This window comes from Prionailurus viverrinus, chromosome X (genome assembly GCF_022837055.1).
Source record: "Prionailurus viverrinus isolate Anna chromosome X, UM_Priviv_1.0, whole genome shotgun sequence".
In the NCBI taxonomy this organism is placed as follows: domain Eukaryota; kingdom Metazoa; phylum Chordata; class Mammalia; order Carnivora; family Felidae; genus Prionailurus; species Prionailurus viverrinus.
In genome coordinates this window covers 91,445,363-91,463,263 of record NC_062579.1, presented here as the reverse complement: position 1 = coordinate 91,463,263, position 17,901 = coordinate 91,445,363, and the positions used below count along the sequence as shown (strand labels likewise).

At 41.9% G+C, this 17,901-nt stretch overlaps 1 long non-coding RNA gene across 1 annotated transcript; it reads left to right on the top strand.

Moving 5' to 3' along the window:
* Positions 1-90: 90 nt before the first annotated feature.
* LOC125157641 (uncharacterized) lies at positions 91-16,849 on the top strand. The gene is made up of 3 exons (XR_007149028.1): positions 91-228; positions 703-866; positions 16,231-16,849. It is a non-coding gene; the product is annotated as an uncharacterized LOC125157641 (long non-coding RNA).
* Positions 16,850-17,901: the final 1,052 nt, after the last annotated feature.

Sequence of the window (17,901 nt, the reverse complement as noted above, 5' to 3'; positions counted from 1 at the left end):
GGTCCCCCGCCCCCTGCCCCTCCCCCAGCGCTGCGAAGCCGCAGGCTGTCTGCGTAGCCGCCGCCGTGACTCACCTTCTTCTTCCTTGCCGGGACCTGGACGGCCTGGGTCTGTAGCCGTGGGCCCTCCACCCAGGCTCCGCAAGCCCATCCTACATCTCCCCGGGCAGGTGTGTTTGCAGGAACAGTCTGGGCACCATCGTCGTTTCTGACCCCAGGATCCTTGCGTGTAAATAGCAATTTTTTTTCTTTAACAGTATGAAACGTTTTTACTACACATGATCTGTGGTCCAAATCAGTAATTACAATAGTCAGATCTTTGTATCATATATATTAAATGTACACAACAATAAAATCACCTCTTCCATGAAAATTTTGTCGGTTCACTTTACGTGTTATCAAACGCAAGGCTCACGTGAGACTGTATAACACTTAACAGTCTGTTCACGTGCCAAGGGACAAGGCTAAACAGTAAATTAAAGTGTTAAAATATCTTATGCCAGGACAGGTTTCTTTTTGAATTTGATAAGCCAAGGACCACCAAGGACTATTTAGAACCTGAATAGAATCCAGTGGCTATGAAATTAAAAAGCGGGTTGGAGGGAAAACAGATAAGCATCCCCCCCCCCCCCAGTTTTTTGTTTAGTTTCAGATAGCAAGTCAATGGGAAACTTTTAACCATAACATTCATTTCACTTTTTAGAGCTTGAATAACCACCTCTTCAGCCCGCCTTGCTAAGGTTACTGCATAATCCCTGCATTCCTGTCAAGAAGGATTAGCCATTTTCTCAGGTGGGAGGATTCCAGACTCACTGGGCTACTGTCTAGATCTGCAGTCTCAATAGCAATTTTTGAATCTACTTCCGGGTATGTTCCTTGATGGAGATCAATGTATTCTTTTTGTTATTCTTTTTTGCGTATTTTAATAGTGTCAGATGCCAGAGGAAAACTGGGTATTTTTAATTTAATTTAATTTCTTTAAAAAAAGTATTACTCTTAAAGTTTAGGTGATGTACAATCTTGTATTCATCTCTGGTGCACAGTGTAGTGATTCGATAATCAAACTGGCTGTTTGTAATTGTAATATGTGGCTTCATGGGTCCTCATCACTATCCTGAGGGATTTAACTACCATGAGACCTTAGATGGAATGGTGCCTTGACACAGGTCACGTTTTCAGTGTTCATTCAAAGTCTTACTTGGCAGTATCTGCATTCATTTCAGTGTAAAAAACTTAAGGCCAAAAGTAGCATATGGTTTTAAGCTCTACCTGATCTTGAAATCTGGATATTAGACCTTATTTATCCACAGGGGAAAAAATACCATCAAGCCTCCCACAATTCAAAATTTGAAACCAATTTCAGGAAGAACAAAAAATACAAAGGGATTAATGACCTACTTTTAGATTTTGACCCTTTATACCTTCAGGCTTTCTTTCTCAATGTTCATTCTATCATTGCCCGTTTCATCAGTATGTGCCCAGACAAAAATTAGATTTTCAGGAGAGTGGGATTGAATTGGGGGAGCATAGTACATACAAGAGGCCTATGAGCTTCAAACTGATGCCTTGTCCCACACCTTCGGCCACTTGTGCCCTTTATCACAGTCTTTCCATAATGATTATTTTTCCCTTGTATCTTTTTTAAAAGTCGTGGTAAAATTCAAATAACAGAAGTACCCACTTTAAAGTGTACGATTCAGTGGCATTTAGTGCATCCACAATGTTCCCTTTTTTTTCAATGTTTATTTATTTTTGAGAGAGAGAGAGAGCACATGAGCAGGGGAGAGGTAGAGACAGAGAGAGGAGGACAGAGATGTAAAGCGGGCTCTGCATTAACAGTGGGGTTCGAACTCGAACCGGGAAATCATGACCTGAGCCCGGTCGGACACTCAACCGACTGAGCCACTCAGGCGCCCCAATTCACAATATTCTGCCACCATGACCACCATCTAGTTTCCAAGCTTATTCATCACCCCAAAATGAAACCCCTTATTCATTTGGCCATCATTCCCCCAATTCCTCCCTCCTCCAGCCCCTGGCAACTTCTAGTCTGCTTCCTGTCTCTATGAATTTGCCTCTTCTGGATATTTAATATTTATGGAATCATAAAATATGTGACCTTCTGTGTCTGACTTCTTTCACTTATCGTAATGTTTTTGAGGTTCATGCAGTTTGTAGCAAGTATTAGTACTTCATTCCTATTTTGAGTTGAATAATAGTCCATTATGTGAATATGCCACATTTTGTTTATCCATTCCTCAGTGGATGGAAATTTGGGTTATTTCCACCTTTTGGCTGTTGTAAATAGTGCTTCTATCTACATTCATGTACAATTATTTGTTTGAGTACCCATTTTCGATTCTTTAACGTATATACGTAGAATTGGAATTGCTGGGTCACAAGGCAATTTTATGTTTGAATTTTCGAGGAACTGTCACATATAACAACTGTACCATTTTACATTCCCACTTGCCATGTGCGGGGGTTCCTGTTTCTTCACATCCTCACCAACACTTATTATATCCCATTTTTTAAATTATAGACATCCTAGTAGATGTGAGATGATATCTCGTTGTGGCTTTTATTTACATTTCCCTAACGACTAATGATATTGAGCATCTTGTCATGCTTGTTGGCCATTTGTACATATTCTCGGGAAAAAAACATCTAATCATTTAATTTGGTGGTTTATTTTTTCACTGCTGAGTTGTAAGGATTCTTTATGTGTCCTGGAAACTACTCATTTTTAAGGGTTTTTTTCTTAAGTTTATTGATTTGAGAGAGAGAAGGGGAGGGACAGAGACAGAGAGGGAGACAGAGAATCCCAAGCAGGCTCCGAACTGTCAGTGCAGAGACGAGGGGCCGGATCTCACAAACCGTGAGATCGTGACCTGAGCTGAAATCAAGAGTTGGACACTTAACGGACTGAGCCACCCAGGCGCCCCTGGAAACTATACTCTTATCAGATATATGACTTATAAATATTTTATCTCATTGTGTTGGTTGTCTTTTCACTATCTTAATAGTGTCATTGGATGCACGAAGTTCTTAATTTTGATGAAATCCGATTTATGTAATTTTTCCTTTGTTGCTATTATGCTTTGGTGTCATATTGAAGAATCCATTGCTGGGGCACCTGAGTGGCTCAGCCAGCTAAACATCTGACTTCAGCTCAGGTCATGATCTTATGGTTCGTGGGTTTGAGCCACGCTTTGGGCTCTGTGCTGACAGCTCAGAACCTGGAGCCTACTTTGGGTTCTGTGTCTCCCACTTTTTCTGCCCTCCCATGCTCATGCTCTCTCTCTCTCAAAAATAAATAAACATTAAAAAAAAAAAAGAATCTATTGCCAAATCCAAGATCATGAGTTTTTCCCTGTTTTCTCCTGAAGAAAAGGAGTTTTGTAGTTTTATGACTCCTTCTTCCTCTCTCTCTCCCTCTCCCCATATATATCTCACTATATATATATATATATATATATATATATACATACTCTGTTTCTCTGTCTCTCTATATATAGTGGGATATATATATATATATATATATAGAGAGAGAGAGAGAGAGAGAGGGTTTTATATAACTATACATATGAGAGTTTTTAAATTTTAACTCATATTTAGGTATTTTGTCCATTTTCAGTTAGTTTTGGTATATGATATGAGGTATATTTCCAACTTAATTCTTTTGCATATAGCTATCTAGTTGTCCATCGTTTCCTGAACAATTATTTCCCAGTTGAATTATCTTGGCACCTTTATCCAGAATCGATTGACCATTGGTGTATGGGTTTATTTATGGTTTCTGGTTCCTCAAGTCTATTCCATTGATCTGTATGACTGTCCTTATGCCAGTACAATGCTGTTTTGATTAGTGTAGTTTTGTAGTAAGTTTTGAAATTTAGACGTCAGGGTCCTACAACTTTTATTTTCTTTTTAAAGATTATTTTGGCTTATTATATTCCCTTATAATTCCATATGATTTTAGAATTCTTGTTCCTTGTATTTCTTGTTAAAAACCAGAAACTCTGAATATTAGAATGTGACAACTTTGGAAGACACATTTTCTCCCCTCTTCTAGGTTTGTTGTTCCTAATTGTTTGGGCTGCTCTGGTTGGCTTATTTAGTGACTTCCTAAGCTATTTTTTGCAATATCTGTGTTAGTTTTTTTTAATTTAAGTATTAAAAAATAAAAATAAATACAAAGAAAATAAGTAAAATTTCACTATATTTGACACGCAATATTATATTAGTTTCAGTTATACAACTTAGTGATTTGACAATTATATACAACATGAAATGCTCACCACAATAAGTGTAGATATCATCTGCCATCATACAAAATTATTATAATATGATGGACTATATTCCCTATGCAGTACTTTTCATCTCCATGACTCATTTATTTTATTTATTTATTTTTAAGTAAACTCGACCCCAGATGTGGGGCTCAAACCCATGACCTCAAGTTCAAAAGTCACATTCTTTACCAACTGAGCCAGCAAGGTGCCCGACTCATTTATTTTATAACTGGAAATTTGTACTTCTTAATCCCCATTCACCTATTTTGCACATGTCCCCCCCACCCCACCCCCAGCCTTCTGGCAACCACCAGTTCGTTCTCTGTGTTTATGACTCTGTTTCTGATTTGTTGTTTTTTGAATTCCATATATAAGTAAAATCACATGGTATTTGTCTTTCCTCTGTCTGATGTATTTCACTTAACATAATATGTTCTGGGTCCATCTATGTTGTTGCAAATGGCAGGATTTCATTCTTTTTTATGGTTTGAATAATATTCCATGCTGTGTGTGTGTGTGTGTGTGTGTGTGTGTGTGTATGGCATCTTCTTTACCCATTCATCTATTGATGGACACTTACATTGCTTCTGTATCTTGGATATTGTAAATAATGCTGCAGCAAACATAAGAATACATATATCTTTTCAAATTAGTATTTCGTTTTCATTGGGTAAATACCCAGTAGTGGACTTACTAGATCATATGGTATTTCTATTTTTAATTTTTTGAGAAACCTCCATACTGTTTTCCATAACACCTGCATTCTTTGTCACGTAGAGCCACTTAAATCTACATTCCGTTAGCTTAGTGGCCAGCAAGTGTTTTGAAATACTTACCATCAATTCCTGGATTCAAAATGAATAAAGATCAACAAAACAAAAAGGCAACCTAGTGAATAGGAGAGCATCCAACTTTGGCTCAGGTCATGATCTCAGTTTGTGAGTTCAAGCCCCACATCAGACTCTCTGCTGTCTGTGCAGAGCCTGCTTCGTATCCTCTGTCCCCCTCTCTGCCCCTCCCCCGCTCACTTTCTTTCTCTCTCTCTCTCTCTCAAAATTAAATATTGAAAAAAAGAATAGGGGAAAAATACTTGCAAATGATATCTTTGATAAGGGATTAATATCCAAAATTTATCAGTAACTCCCTACTACTCAATACCAAAAAAAAAAAAAAAAAAAACCCAAAAAACGACACAATCAAAATATTAAATGAGCAGGGGACCTAATTAGACATTTTTCCAAAGCAGACGTACAGATGGCCAACAGACACACGAAACATCACTAATCATCAGGGAAATGCAAATCTAAATCACCTCACACCAGTCAGAATGGCTAATATCAAAAAGACAAGAGATAAGAAGTGTTAGTGAGGATGTGGAGAAAAGGGAACCCTTGAGCATTGTTGGTGGGAATGTAAATTGGGACAGTCACTATGGGAAACAGTGTGCAGTTTCCTCTAAAAATTAAAAATAGAGGGGGTCCTGGGTGGCTCAGTTGGTTGAGTGCCCAACTTCAGCTCAGGTCATGATCTTATGGTTCATGAGTTCAAGCCCCGCATCGGACTCTGTGCTGACGGCTCAGAGCCTGGAGCCTGCTTCGGATTCTGTGTCTCCCTCTCTCTCTACCCCTCCCCAGCTCGCACTCTGTCTCTCTCTCTCTCAAAATAAATAAATGAATGAATGAATGAGTGAATGAATGGAGTGAATGAATGAATAAAATTTTAAAAATTAAAAATAGAATACCCTACAAGCCAGTAATTCCACTCCTGGATATTTAGCTGAAGAAAACAAAAACACTAATTTGAAAAGATATATGCACTCCTATATTTATTGTAGCATTTGGGGGTATAGCTCAGGGGTAGAGCATTTGACTACATTATTTTTAATAGCCAAGATACGGAAATAACCTAAGTGCCCATCAATAGATGAATAGATAAAGAAGATGTGATACACACACACACGCACACACGCGCGCACACACACACACACACACACACACACACACACACTGGAATATTCCTCAGCCATATAAAGAATAAAATCTTGCTGGGTCACCTGAGTGGCTCAGTTGGTTAAAAGCGTCCATCTTATGCTCAGGTCATGATCTCATGGTTCGTGGGTTTGAGCCCCATGTCAGGCTCTGCACTGACAGGTATGGAGCCTGCCTGGAATTCTCTCTCTCTCTCTCTCTCTCTCTCTCTCCCTCTCTCTCTCTGCCCCTTACCCACTCATGCTCTCTCTCTCTTTCAAAATAAATAAATAAAATGAACTTAAAAAAATAGGGGGCCATTCTCTGCACTTTTCTCCTTAAGATCAGGAGATCAGGTTTGGCCCAGCCAGCCGTGAATAAAATCTTGCCTCGCTTCTAAAAAAAAAAAAAAAAATAGGGGTGCCTGGTGGCTCAGTTGGTTAAGTGTCTGACTTCAGCTCAGGTCATGATCTTGCAGTTTATGAGTTCAAGCCCCACGACGGACTCTGTGCTGACAGCTCAGAGCCCGGAGCCTGCTTCGGATTCTGTGTCTCCCTCTCTCTCTGCCCCTCCCCTGCTCATGCTCTGTCTCTCTCTGTCTCTCAAAAGTAAATAAATGTTAAAAAAAAATCTAAAAGATAAAGAATAAAATCTTGCCATTTGTGACAACATGGATGGACCTAGAGGATATTGTGCTAAATTAAGTAAGTCAGACACCCAAAGACAAATAACTGTATGATTTCACTTATATGTGGAATCTTAAACAAAACAGACAACACACACAAATAAACCCAGAAACAGAACAAACTGGTGGTTGCCAGAGGGGAGGAAGATGAGGAGATAGACAAAATGGGAGAAGGGGATTAAAAGGTACAGGTTTCTGGGGGGCCTGGGTGGCTCAGTCAGTTAAGTGTCTAACTTCAGCTCAGGTCATGATCTCAGTTTGTGAGTTTGAGTTCTGCATCAGGCTCTGCGCTGACAGTGTAAAGCCTGCTTTAATCCTCTGTCTCCCTCTCTCTCTGCCTGTCTCTCTCTCTCCAAAATAAGTATTTAAAAAATAAACAAATAGGGGCGCCTGGGTGGCGCAGTCGGTTAAGCGTCCGACTTCAGCCAGGTCACGATCTTGCGGTCCGTGAGTTCGAGCCCCGCGTCGGGCTCTGGGCTGATGGCTCAGAGCCTGGAGCCTGTTTCCGATTCTGTGTCTCCCTCTCTCTCTCTGCCCCTCCCCCGTTCATGCTGTCTCTCTGTGTCCCAAAAATAAATAAAAAATGTTGAAAAAAAAATAAAAAATAAATAAACAAATAAAAGGTACGTGTTTCCAGTGATTAAACAAGTAATTCAGGGTGAGGAGAAGTACATCACAGGGGATACAGGCAATAATCATGCGATAATTTTATACGGTGACAGCTGTTAACTACACTCACAGTCATGAGCATTTCGTAATGTATATAAAGTTGAATCACTGTGTTGTACTCCTGAAGCTAATATAATATCATATGCCAACTCTACTTCAAAAAAGCAAGACAAAAAAAGAAAAAGGAGACGTAATACTCTCCCAGTGTTTGGGGATCGCGTCTGTGCTATGCTTTTCTTCAGTGCTTAGCCAGACTATTCACAAGTCTGCCTTCTCTCTTACTTCCTGCTTGCACAGAGCCCGAGAGCCATCCGGAAGTGAAAGCTTGTGGTCCTCTCAGCTGTTTCTGAGCATGTGGCTAGCACACGACCTTCTTGATTCCTCCGTATACCTGAGATCTTTTCAAAGCCTTTGTTCTTCCATCTACCTTTTCTCAAGCTTGTGTTTCCCACTCTTTTCAGTTGTCTGTTGCTTGTCCTGACTGTTGTCTCTTGCCCCAGGATGCTGTGGCCAGTGCTTGTGCCTTTAAACGCTTTGAGCAAGCAGCCTCGGCCCAGGGTTCGCTCCTAGTCAGACAAAACAAAGGCAAAACACCATGCCAGTCCTTGAGGGAGCCGGCAGAGTGGAGAAGACCCGGAACCACAATCCTTTGAGAATAAGGTCCATACTGCTCCCTCTAGTACCAGGAGTGCGGGCCTCCCATCCTCAAGGCCACTGCAAGTCTGGGGTGTGAGGGATGGTAGGCAGACAGTTTGAAACACCAAAGTGTTCTCTTACCACTGTCGGGGAGGAAAAATTTGCCTCTAGACTTCCAAATTCTTCTGGGCAGTCTTAAGAATTAAATTGACATGAGACAGATTAACAAGAGAAAATCAAGTTTAATTCATACGTATGGAGGCCTCAAAGATGCAGGACCTAAGAAATGATCAAGGCAGGGGCACCTGGGCGGCTCAGTCGGTTGAGCATTGGACTTCGGCTCAGGTCATGATCTCACGGTTCGTGGGTTCAAGCCCCGCGTTGGGCTCTGTGCCGACAGCTCGGAGCTTGGAGCCTGCTTCAGATTCTGTGTCTCCCCCTCTCTCTGCCCCTCCCTCGCACTCTCTCTCTCTTTCAAAAATAAACAAACTTAAAAGAAATGATCAAGGCAGGTAGCATTTATACTGTTCACACAAAGAAATGATACATTTGTGAGGGATCAACAGGACAAAGAAAACTTCTGTTTGGGAACTTCAGTTAGTAAGGAATTCCAAACAAAATTTGGGCTGGGGTAGTAAATTAGTCAAAGTTACAAGGTTTGTTTACATAGACTTCTTGGGCCCTGACTTCCCTGTCTCTGATGTTAAAGATGTTTCTCTACCTCCTGGTGCAGAGAGGGTACCTTTCGCATGGGAGATTTATTCCCCACTTTCTGGAGACAAAGGGGGATCAGAGTATTGTTCCTGCACTGGCTGTTTATTCACTGTGGCATATCTTGGGGTGGTGGCCCACCTTGAGCCCCCACACCACAAAGCAGTGGATTCTTTTTACACCAAACCTTATGAGGTTGTTGTGAGTTTTTAGCTGAATTCCAACATTCACCGGAAATGGATTCTGACAGCTTTTGCCAGCTCAGTAGTTGCTCTGGGGGGTGGGATGGAGCCCTGGAGTTCCTTTCTCCACATTAGTCATATTCAAATTTCTTTAACACTAGGGGGGCCCGGTGGCTCTGGTGATTTCAGCTAAGGCCCTGATCTTACAGTTCTCGAGTTTGAGCCCCACGTGTCGGGCTCTGCGCGCTGAGAGTGTGGGGCCTGCTTGGGATTCCCTCCCTCTCTCTCTGCCCCTCCCCCCCAAATAAATAAACTTAAAAAAATTCTTTAATACTAAAAAAAAAAAAATTCCTCTGGACTTTGCATTCTCCTTCTGGCAACTTCCCAACATCTCTCCTTCACGTCTCAGAAAAACTTTCTTCAAGGAGTGGTTTTCATACCCTCCCTCAGTTGTGATAAACAAAAATATCTCCAGACATTCACTAATGCGACCCAGGTGGAAAGTCACTTCAGATTGCTACCCACTGTAGTAACTCCAATTCTGAGCATATTTGGATCTAACCTGTTTTCACATATACTTTTTAATTGTTTGGGGGGGGGGGGTTCGTTTGGTTGGTTCTTGTTTTTCATTTGTGCTGTACAGCTCTATGAAATTTTATCACGTGTAAATGCATGTAACCATCACCAAAATTAGGATATAGGACTCTTCTCTCCATACAAAGAAACTCCTTGTGGGGTGCCTAGGTGGCTCAGTCGGTTAACCGTCTTGATTTGGGCTCAGGTCATGACCTCACAGTTCGTTGGTTCGAGCCCCACATCTGGGGAATTCTCTCTCTCCCTCTCTCTGCCTCTTCCCCTCTTGCACTCTCTCTTCCTCTCAAAATAAGTAAACTTAAAAAAAAAAAAACAAAACAAAGAAACTCTTGGGGCGCCCAAGTGGCTCGGTCGTTTAAGCGTCTGACTTTGGCTCAGGTCCTGATCTTGCGGTCCGGGAGTTCGAGCCCCACGTCAGGCTCTGTGCCGACAGCTCAGAGCCTGGAGCCCGCTTTGGATTCTGTGTCTCCCTCTCTCTCTGCCCCTCCCCCGTTCATGCTCTGTCTCTCTTGGTCTCAAAAATAAATAAACGTTAAAAAGAAACTCTTTGTTGTTATACAAACCATTTTTCTAACCAAATGGCATAAAGGTGAAGAACATTGTAAAATTCTACCTTTGTGTAAGAAAGGGAAGACACAAGAACGTGTTTTTGTATTTTTTTAATGTTTATTTTATTTATTTCTGAGAGAGCGTGCAGCGTATGCACACAGGGTCGGGGCAGAGAGGGAAACAGAGGACCCAAAGTGGGCTCTGCGCCGACAGCAGAGAGCCTGATGTGGGGCTTGAACTCATGAACCATGAGATCATGATCTGAGCCGAAGTTGGACGCTTAATCAACTGAGCCATGCAGGCGCCTTGTGTTTTTATATTTATGCTTGCATAAATAATACACTGGGTAGTAATTGGGTACATGTGGGGCAGGGGATTTCAGTGATTCTTTTCACTGAATATATTATATTTTGGATTTTTGAGCTATACCATTATGTTAAAGATAGTAAATGAAACCAAATGGATGGCATGGTTTCCAAGTAGCATTTCAACAGGCTTTAAGAGCAGATGACATATCGGGGTGTCTGGCTGGCTTACTCGGTAGAGCATGTGAGTCTTGATCTCCGAGTCATGGGTTTAAGCCCCACACCGGGTGTAGAGCTGAGTTAAACTAACAAATAAGCAAACAAATAAATTACTGATATATGCTACAATTTGGATGAACCTTAGAAAACTTATAAATTATAAGAGCATATCACGTATTGACTAGACCACATCAGTCAGAGCTGCTATAAGAAAAGTTGAGAGAAATAGACAGGCATCAATAGATTCAGAAGTAGACTTAGTAATATCATCTCCATGGCACCTGATTTGTCTTCCTTTACAGCGACAGTTCCCCTAACAGTCAACTAAATTAGGCCTGTGAAGCACTTAATCAACACTAGAGATTGCAGTACATGAAGCTTATACACCTTTCCCTTAACAGTTAAAGGTCATTGCCTTATCATCGGGATGGCGCAATGTAAAGTATTCCTCTAGGCTGGAAGGCTACCTGCTTCCTTCTGTAAACTCTGCCCTATATGATGAAGTGAATGCCGTCACACAGGGCAGATGTTTTTAAGGTCATCATGAGATCAAAAGTTAGATTGCATAGGGGCACCTGGGAGGCTCGGTCGGTTAAGTGTCTGACTCTTGATTTTGGTTCAGGTCATGATCTCATGGTTTGTGGGTTCGAGCCCCGTGTGGGGCTCTACACTGACAGTGTGGAGGCTGCTTAGGATTCTCTCCCTCTCCCTCTCTCTCTGCCCCTCCCATGCATGCTCTCTCTCTCTCTCTCTCAAAATCAATAAACTTAAAGTTAGATGGCACAAAAGATCACGATACACGATTTTGTTTTCTCACTTGCAGATACTGATGTCAGCTGTGACACTGATGTGTACATAAGGAGCAGTCATGCTCTTACAGATGTTATTTGGTTTCATTTAAGGGTGGACACGCGACACTTTATTTGAGTTGACCACTACAATCTCCTTGTAATAGACATTTCGAAAACTGTTTCTGGCTGTGCCTGTGGTTATTTTGTGGTCGTTGTTGTCCCTGTTTTATACCGACATCAATATCAATGTTTACACAAGTATTATGCGTTAGCTACCATACAGAATGCATGAAAGCTGGAGGTTAAATCTCAGTTTTAAGAGAATCCTAACCGAAAAATTTTTAAGTTTATTTATTTATTTTGAGAGAGAGAGAGAGAGAGAGTGCAGGCGCTCAAATGGGGAAGGGGCAGAGAGAGAGGGAAAGAATCCTGACCAGGCTCCACACTGTCAGCAGAGAGCCCGATGTGGGGCTCGAACCCACGAACCCTGAGATCATGACCTGAGCAGAAACCAAGAGTCGGATGCTCAACGGACTGAGCCACCCAGGCGCCCCCTAACTGAAAATTTAAACATTCTGGGTTGCACACAGAAAAGGGACTAGAAAGAAACAATACTTTTTGCTTTTCCTATATTGCTCAATGATCTACCTTTTATGAAGTATTAGGCACTGGGCACAGTGATAGGTGCTTGAGATACATTATGTCTATAATTTTACAAACTTCAGTTGTGTCCTAGTTTTTTTTAAGTGATAAAGATGCATTAGTTATATTTTTTTGGTCGTGTAATACTATTAAAATAAGTAAAATTTTCTTTTCCATCTTAATTTTTTAAAAGTAGATAGATACCATACAGATACCATGCCCAGTGTGAGGCTTGAACTCAAAACCCTGAGGTCAAGAACCCCATGCTCTACTGACTAAGGCAGCCAGGCACCCCTCATTTTAATTTAATTTTTTAATGTTTATTTATTTTTGAGAGAGAGAGAGAGAGAGAGAGTGAGAGAGTGAGAGTGGGGAAGGGACAGAGAGAGAGGAAGCCACAGAATCTGAAGCAGGCTCCAGGCTCTGAGCTGTCAGCACAGAGCCCGATGAGGGGCTCGAACTCACAAACCGCGAGATCATGACCCGAGCTGAAGTCGGACGTTTAACTGACTGAGCCACCCAGGTGCCCCACCCCTCATTTTAATTTTTAAAAAATTTAGTAATACATAACACACCTGCACATATATCATATACTGTGTTAGGAAGGAAAATTTTTTCTCTATCCTGGAAGGTCCTTCTGACTGGCCTAAATATTTAATTGACATCACACAGATTAACATGAGAATATCAAATTTAATTACGTAAATACAGGGAAGCCATATAAACAGGAACAATTCCATAGACAGGCAAAATGAGGTATGTAAGTCATGCTGGACTAAGTAGAAAGTGGGTAGGGATCTGGAGTTTTCAAGGGAAGGAAGGCAAGCCACAGGAAGAAAGGGAAGAGTAAATGTTTGTTAAACAAAAGGTTTTCTGGGAAATCAAGAAACAATGAAACATACCATGCTAGATTTCTCCTTGTCTACCATACCTAGTTCATATCATATATAGTTATGTATGGTGATAGCTCCCTTCCTGGAACAGGTCCTCTATCTAAATTCTTTTAGGCAGTTAGCAGGAAGGCAAAAAAGAAAAACTTCTTAAAGTCTTCTGTTTCTTAAAAATAACTCCCTAGGGGCGCCTGGGTGGCTCAGTCGGTTAAGCGTCCGACTTCAGCTCAGGTCACGATCTCGCGGTCCGTGAGTTCGAGCCCCGCATCGGGCTCTGTGCTGACAGCTCAGAGCCTGGAGCCTGTTTCAGATTCTGTGTCTCCCTCTCTCTCTGACCCTCCCCCGTTCATGCTCTGTCTCTCTCTGTCTCAAAAATAAATAAACGTTAAAAAAAAATTTAAAAAAAAAAAAAAATAACTCCCTAGGGATGTGTGGGTGGCTCACTCAATTGAGCGTCTGACTTCGGCTCAGGTCATGATCTCACAGTGGGTTCGAACCCCACATTGGGCTCTATGCTGACAGCTCACAGCCTGGGGCCTGCTTTGGATTCTGTGTCTCCCTCTCTATCTACCCTTCTCCTGCTCTCTCTCTCTCTCTCTCAAAAATAAACATTAAAAAAATAAAATAAAATAAAAATAACCACCTAATATTCAAATCAGCAAAGAGGAAATCAAACTTTTACTCTTCACAGACGACATGATACTCATGGAAAACCCAAAAGACTCCACAAAAAAACTGGTAGAACTGATCCATTAATTCAGCAAAGTTGCAGGATATAAACTCAATGTACAGAAAACAGTTGCATTTCTATACACCAGTAATGAAGCAGCAGAAAGAGAAATCAAGGAATCGATCCCATTTACACTTACACCAAAACCCACAAAATACCTAGGAATAAACCTAACCAACGAGGTGAAAAATCTATACACTGAAAACTATAGAAGGCTTATGAAAAAAATTGAAAAAGACACAAAAACACAGAAAAACATCCCATGCTCATGGATTGGAAGAAGAAATATTGTTAAAATGTCAACACTACTCAAAGCAACCTACATATTCAATGCAATCCCTATGAAAATAACACCAGCATTCTTCACAGAGCTAGAACAAGCAATCGTAAAGTTTGTATGGAACCAGAAAAGACCCCAAATAGCCAAAGCAACCCTGAAAAAGAAAACCAAAGCTGGAGGCATTACACTTCTAGACTTCAAGCTGTATTACAAAGCTGTAATCATGAAGACAGTATGGTACTGGCAGAAAAACAGACACATAGATCAGTGGAACAGAATAGAAAACCCAGAAATGAACCCACAAACATATGGCCAACTAATCTTTGACAAAGCAGGGAAGAATACCCAATGGAACAAAAACAGTCTCTTCAGCAAATGGTGCCGGGAAAACTGGACAGCGACATGCAGAAGAATGAACCTGGACCACTTTCTTACACCATACACAAAAATAAATTCAAAATGAATGAAAGACCTAAACATAAGACAAGAAGCCATCAAAATCCTAGAGGAGAAAACAGACAACAACCTCTTTGACCTCGGCGACAGCAACTTCTTACTCTACGTGTCTCTGCAGGCAAAGGAAACAAAAACAAAAAATGAATTATTGGGACTTCATCAATTAAAAAGCTTCTGCACAGCAAAGGAAACAATCAGCAAAACTACAGAAAACTGTCAACCAACAGAATGGGAGAAGATATTTGCAAATGACATATCAGATAAAGGGTTAGTATCCAAAATCTATAAAGAACTTATCAAACTCAACACCCAAAAAACAAATAATCCAGTGAAGACATGGGCAAAAGACATAAATAGACATTTCTCCAAAGAAGACATCCAGATGGCCAACCGACGCATGAAAAATGCTCCACGTCACTCATCATCAGGGAAATACAAATCAAACCCACAATGAGATATCACTTCACAACTGTCAGAATGGGTAAAATTAACAACTCACGGGGCGCCTGGGTGGCTCAGTCCGTTGAGCGTTCGACTTCGGCTCAGGTCATGATCTCGCGGTTCGTGAGTTTGAGCCCCACCATGGGCTCTGTGCTGACAGCTCGGAGCCTGGAGCCTGCTTCAGATTCTGTCTCCCTCTCTCTCTGCCCCTCCCCACTCACACTCTGTCTCTCTCTCCTTCAAAAATAAACATTAAAAAAATTTTTTTAATAAAATAAAATTAACAACTCAGGCAATAACAGATGTTGGCAAGGATGCGAAGAAAGAGGAACCTTTTGCACTGCAAACTGATGCAGCCACTCTGGAAAACAGCATGGAAGTTCTACAAAAAATTAAAACTAGAACTACCCTATGACCCAGCAATTGCACTACTAGGTGTTTATCCAAAGGATACAGGTATGCTGATTCGAAGGGGCACATGTACCCCAATGTTTATAGCAGTGCTATTGACAATAGCAAAGTATGGGAAGAGCCCAAATGTCTATCAACTGATGAATGAATAAAGAAGATATGGGGTGTGTGTGTGTGTGTGTGTATATATATATATATATATGTATATGTATATATGTATATATATATATATAGTGGAATATTATTTGGCGATCAGAAAGAATGAAATCTTGCCATTTGCAACAATGTGGATGGAACTAGAGTATATTATGCTAAGCGAAAAAAGTCACAGAAAGACAAATATCATGATTTCATTCATATGTGGAATTTAAGACACAAAACAGATGAACATAAGGGAAGGGAAGCAAAAAGAATATAAAAACAGAGAGGAAGACAAACTGTAAGAGACTCTTAAATACAGAGAACAAACTGAGGGTTGCCGGAGGGGTGTTGGGTGGGGGGGGTGGGCTCAATGGGTAAGGGGCTTTAAGGAGAACACTTGTTGGGATGAGGACTGGGTGTTATATGTAAGTGATGAATCACTAAATTCTATTCCTGAAATCATTATTACACTATATGTTAACTAATTTGGACTTAAATTAAAATATATATATAACTACCTAAAAGAATCCACACTCCAATGAGACAGGTATGTGTATGGTGAGGGGGTCCGAATTGTGCTGCCCTACACAGCCAGACATAGAAGGGTAAAGGGAAACTTATTTTTCCTCCGCTTCAGCGCTCTGAGACAAGAGGACGTCCTTCTCCCTGGGGACCACCGTGGCAGGTAAAGGAGCCCACGGGGCGGAGACGGCAGGCTGAGGCTGAATGCTGAGGACACTGGGAGCAGTCACCTTAGTAAACGGCAAGCTTGTCTCTGCTGCTGTCACACTTGCCTCTGCTGTTGAAGACGACATCACTCTAGCCTCTCCCCACAGGGGTATGGAGGCCCCCCATCCTTGGGCTGAGCTGGCTAGTGCTCCTGGAAGTGACTAAAAGGCAGAGAGGTTGCTACTCCTGTCCCTCCCAGGACGGAGGCTGCCGTCCTCTGGAACAGGTGCTTCAAACTGATGACGGAGCGTGGGGCAAGCTGAGGGCAAAGTAGGCTGGCAGGAGCCCGCCTCCTCCGCAGGTGGAATATGGGCGATATTCCTTGGACACTCTTGACTACCCAAGAACAAAGGAAAGGGGTTTAAGTGTTTGCCATGGTGATGTGGGAAACTAAGGCAAGTGAGAAATTAAACTCCCTTGCTGCCTACAGCCCACTGACAAGTCCTTGAGGCCAGCAGAGTGACCTCCCTCTAGGAGCTCAGCTGCCTTGATGATGACACTTTGCTATTGGCAAAAGGGAATCTTGGCTTAACATTATCCTGACCCCCCCCCCCCCCACCATGATCCTGTAAGTCTACTGTAACATGTAAAAATTCCTTTGGAAACTTCCTTTATCTCAACTCCCCCAAGATATATGCTGACAATCATACTTCAAGCTTATGGCCCCTGATATACATCTGAAGGGTCTCGTGAATGAGGCTTTACTAAATGATAAAAATGGCCTTTTCCTAACAGCAGCTGGCCCTTCAAGATCCTGGAAAGTTTGCTTAAAAAGTTCCTTAGAAACTTATGCTGTCCCTGACCCCCTCCCAACCTGAGGGTATCTAATCAGTTACTCGTCACAACCCCAGTGCAGCTCTTTCTGCCCACGGGTCCTATCCCCGCACTTTAATAAAATAAATCACTTTTTTGGGGCATCTGGGTGGCTCAGTCGGTTAAGCGTCCAACTTCAGCTCAGGTCATGATCTCGCAGTTCATGACTTGGAGCCCCACATCCGGCTCTGTGCTGGCAGCTCAGAGCCTGGAACCTGCTTCGGATTCTGTGTCTCCTCTCTCTCTCTGCCCCTCCCTTGCTCACACTCTGTCTCTCTCAAAAAAAATAAACATTAAAAAAATTTTTTTGAAATAAAGATAAAATAAAATCACCTTTTTGCCCCAAAGACGTCTTCAAGAATTCTTTCCTGGCCGTTGGCTCCGGACCACCCCACCATCACCCAACAACCCCATCATTTTGTGACTTTAACATGGGCTTCGAGTCTTTTCATCTGGGCTCTGAGCTGGTGCAAACCCGGTGAGTACTTTCTCTTTTCTCCCTTTACTCCCATTTCAGGGGCTTTTCGAGGCGTATGGTCTTACTGGAACACTTTCATGTCAATTGCTCAGGCCACAATCCTCTAGCCCGTGGCTACTCTACGGGGAGGAGAAAGCCGGCCTTTCGGCTGGAAGTTAGTACCCTGGCCGGAATGGTAGTAAGACCCGGAAACTTGATGCCCTCTCTTTATTCCTGTCCTTATAAAAAGTTGTCTGTCTTGGGCACGGGACAGCCACTAAGTCACCAGGATGGCTGTCAGTCTTAAGA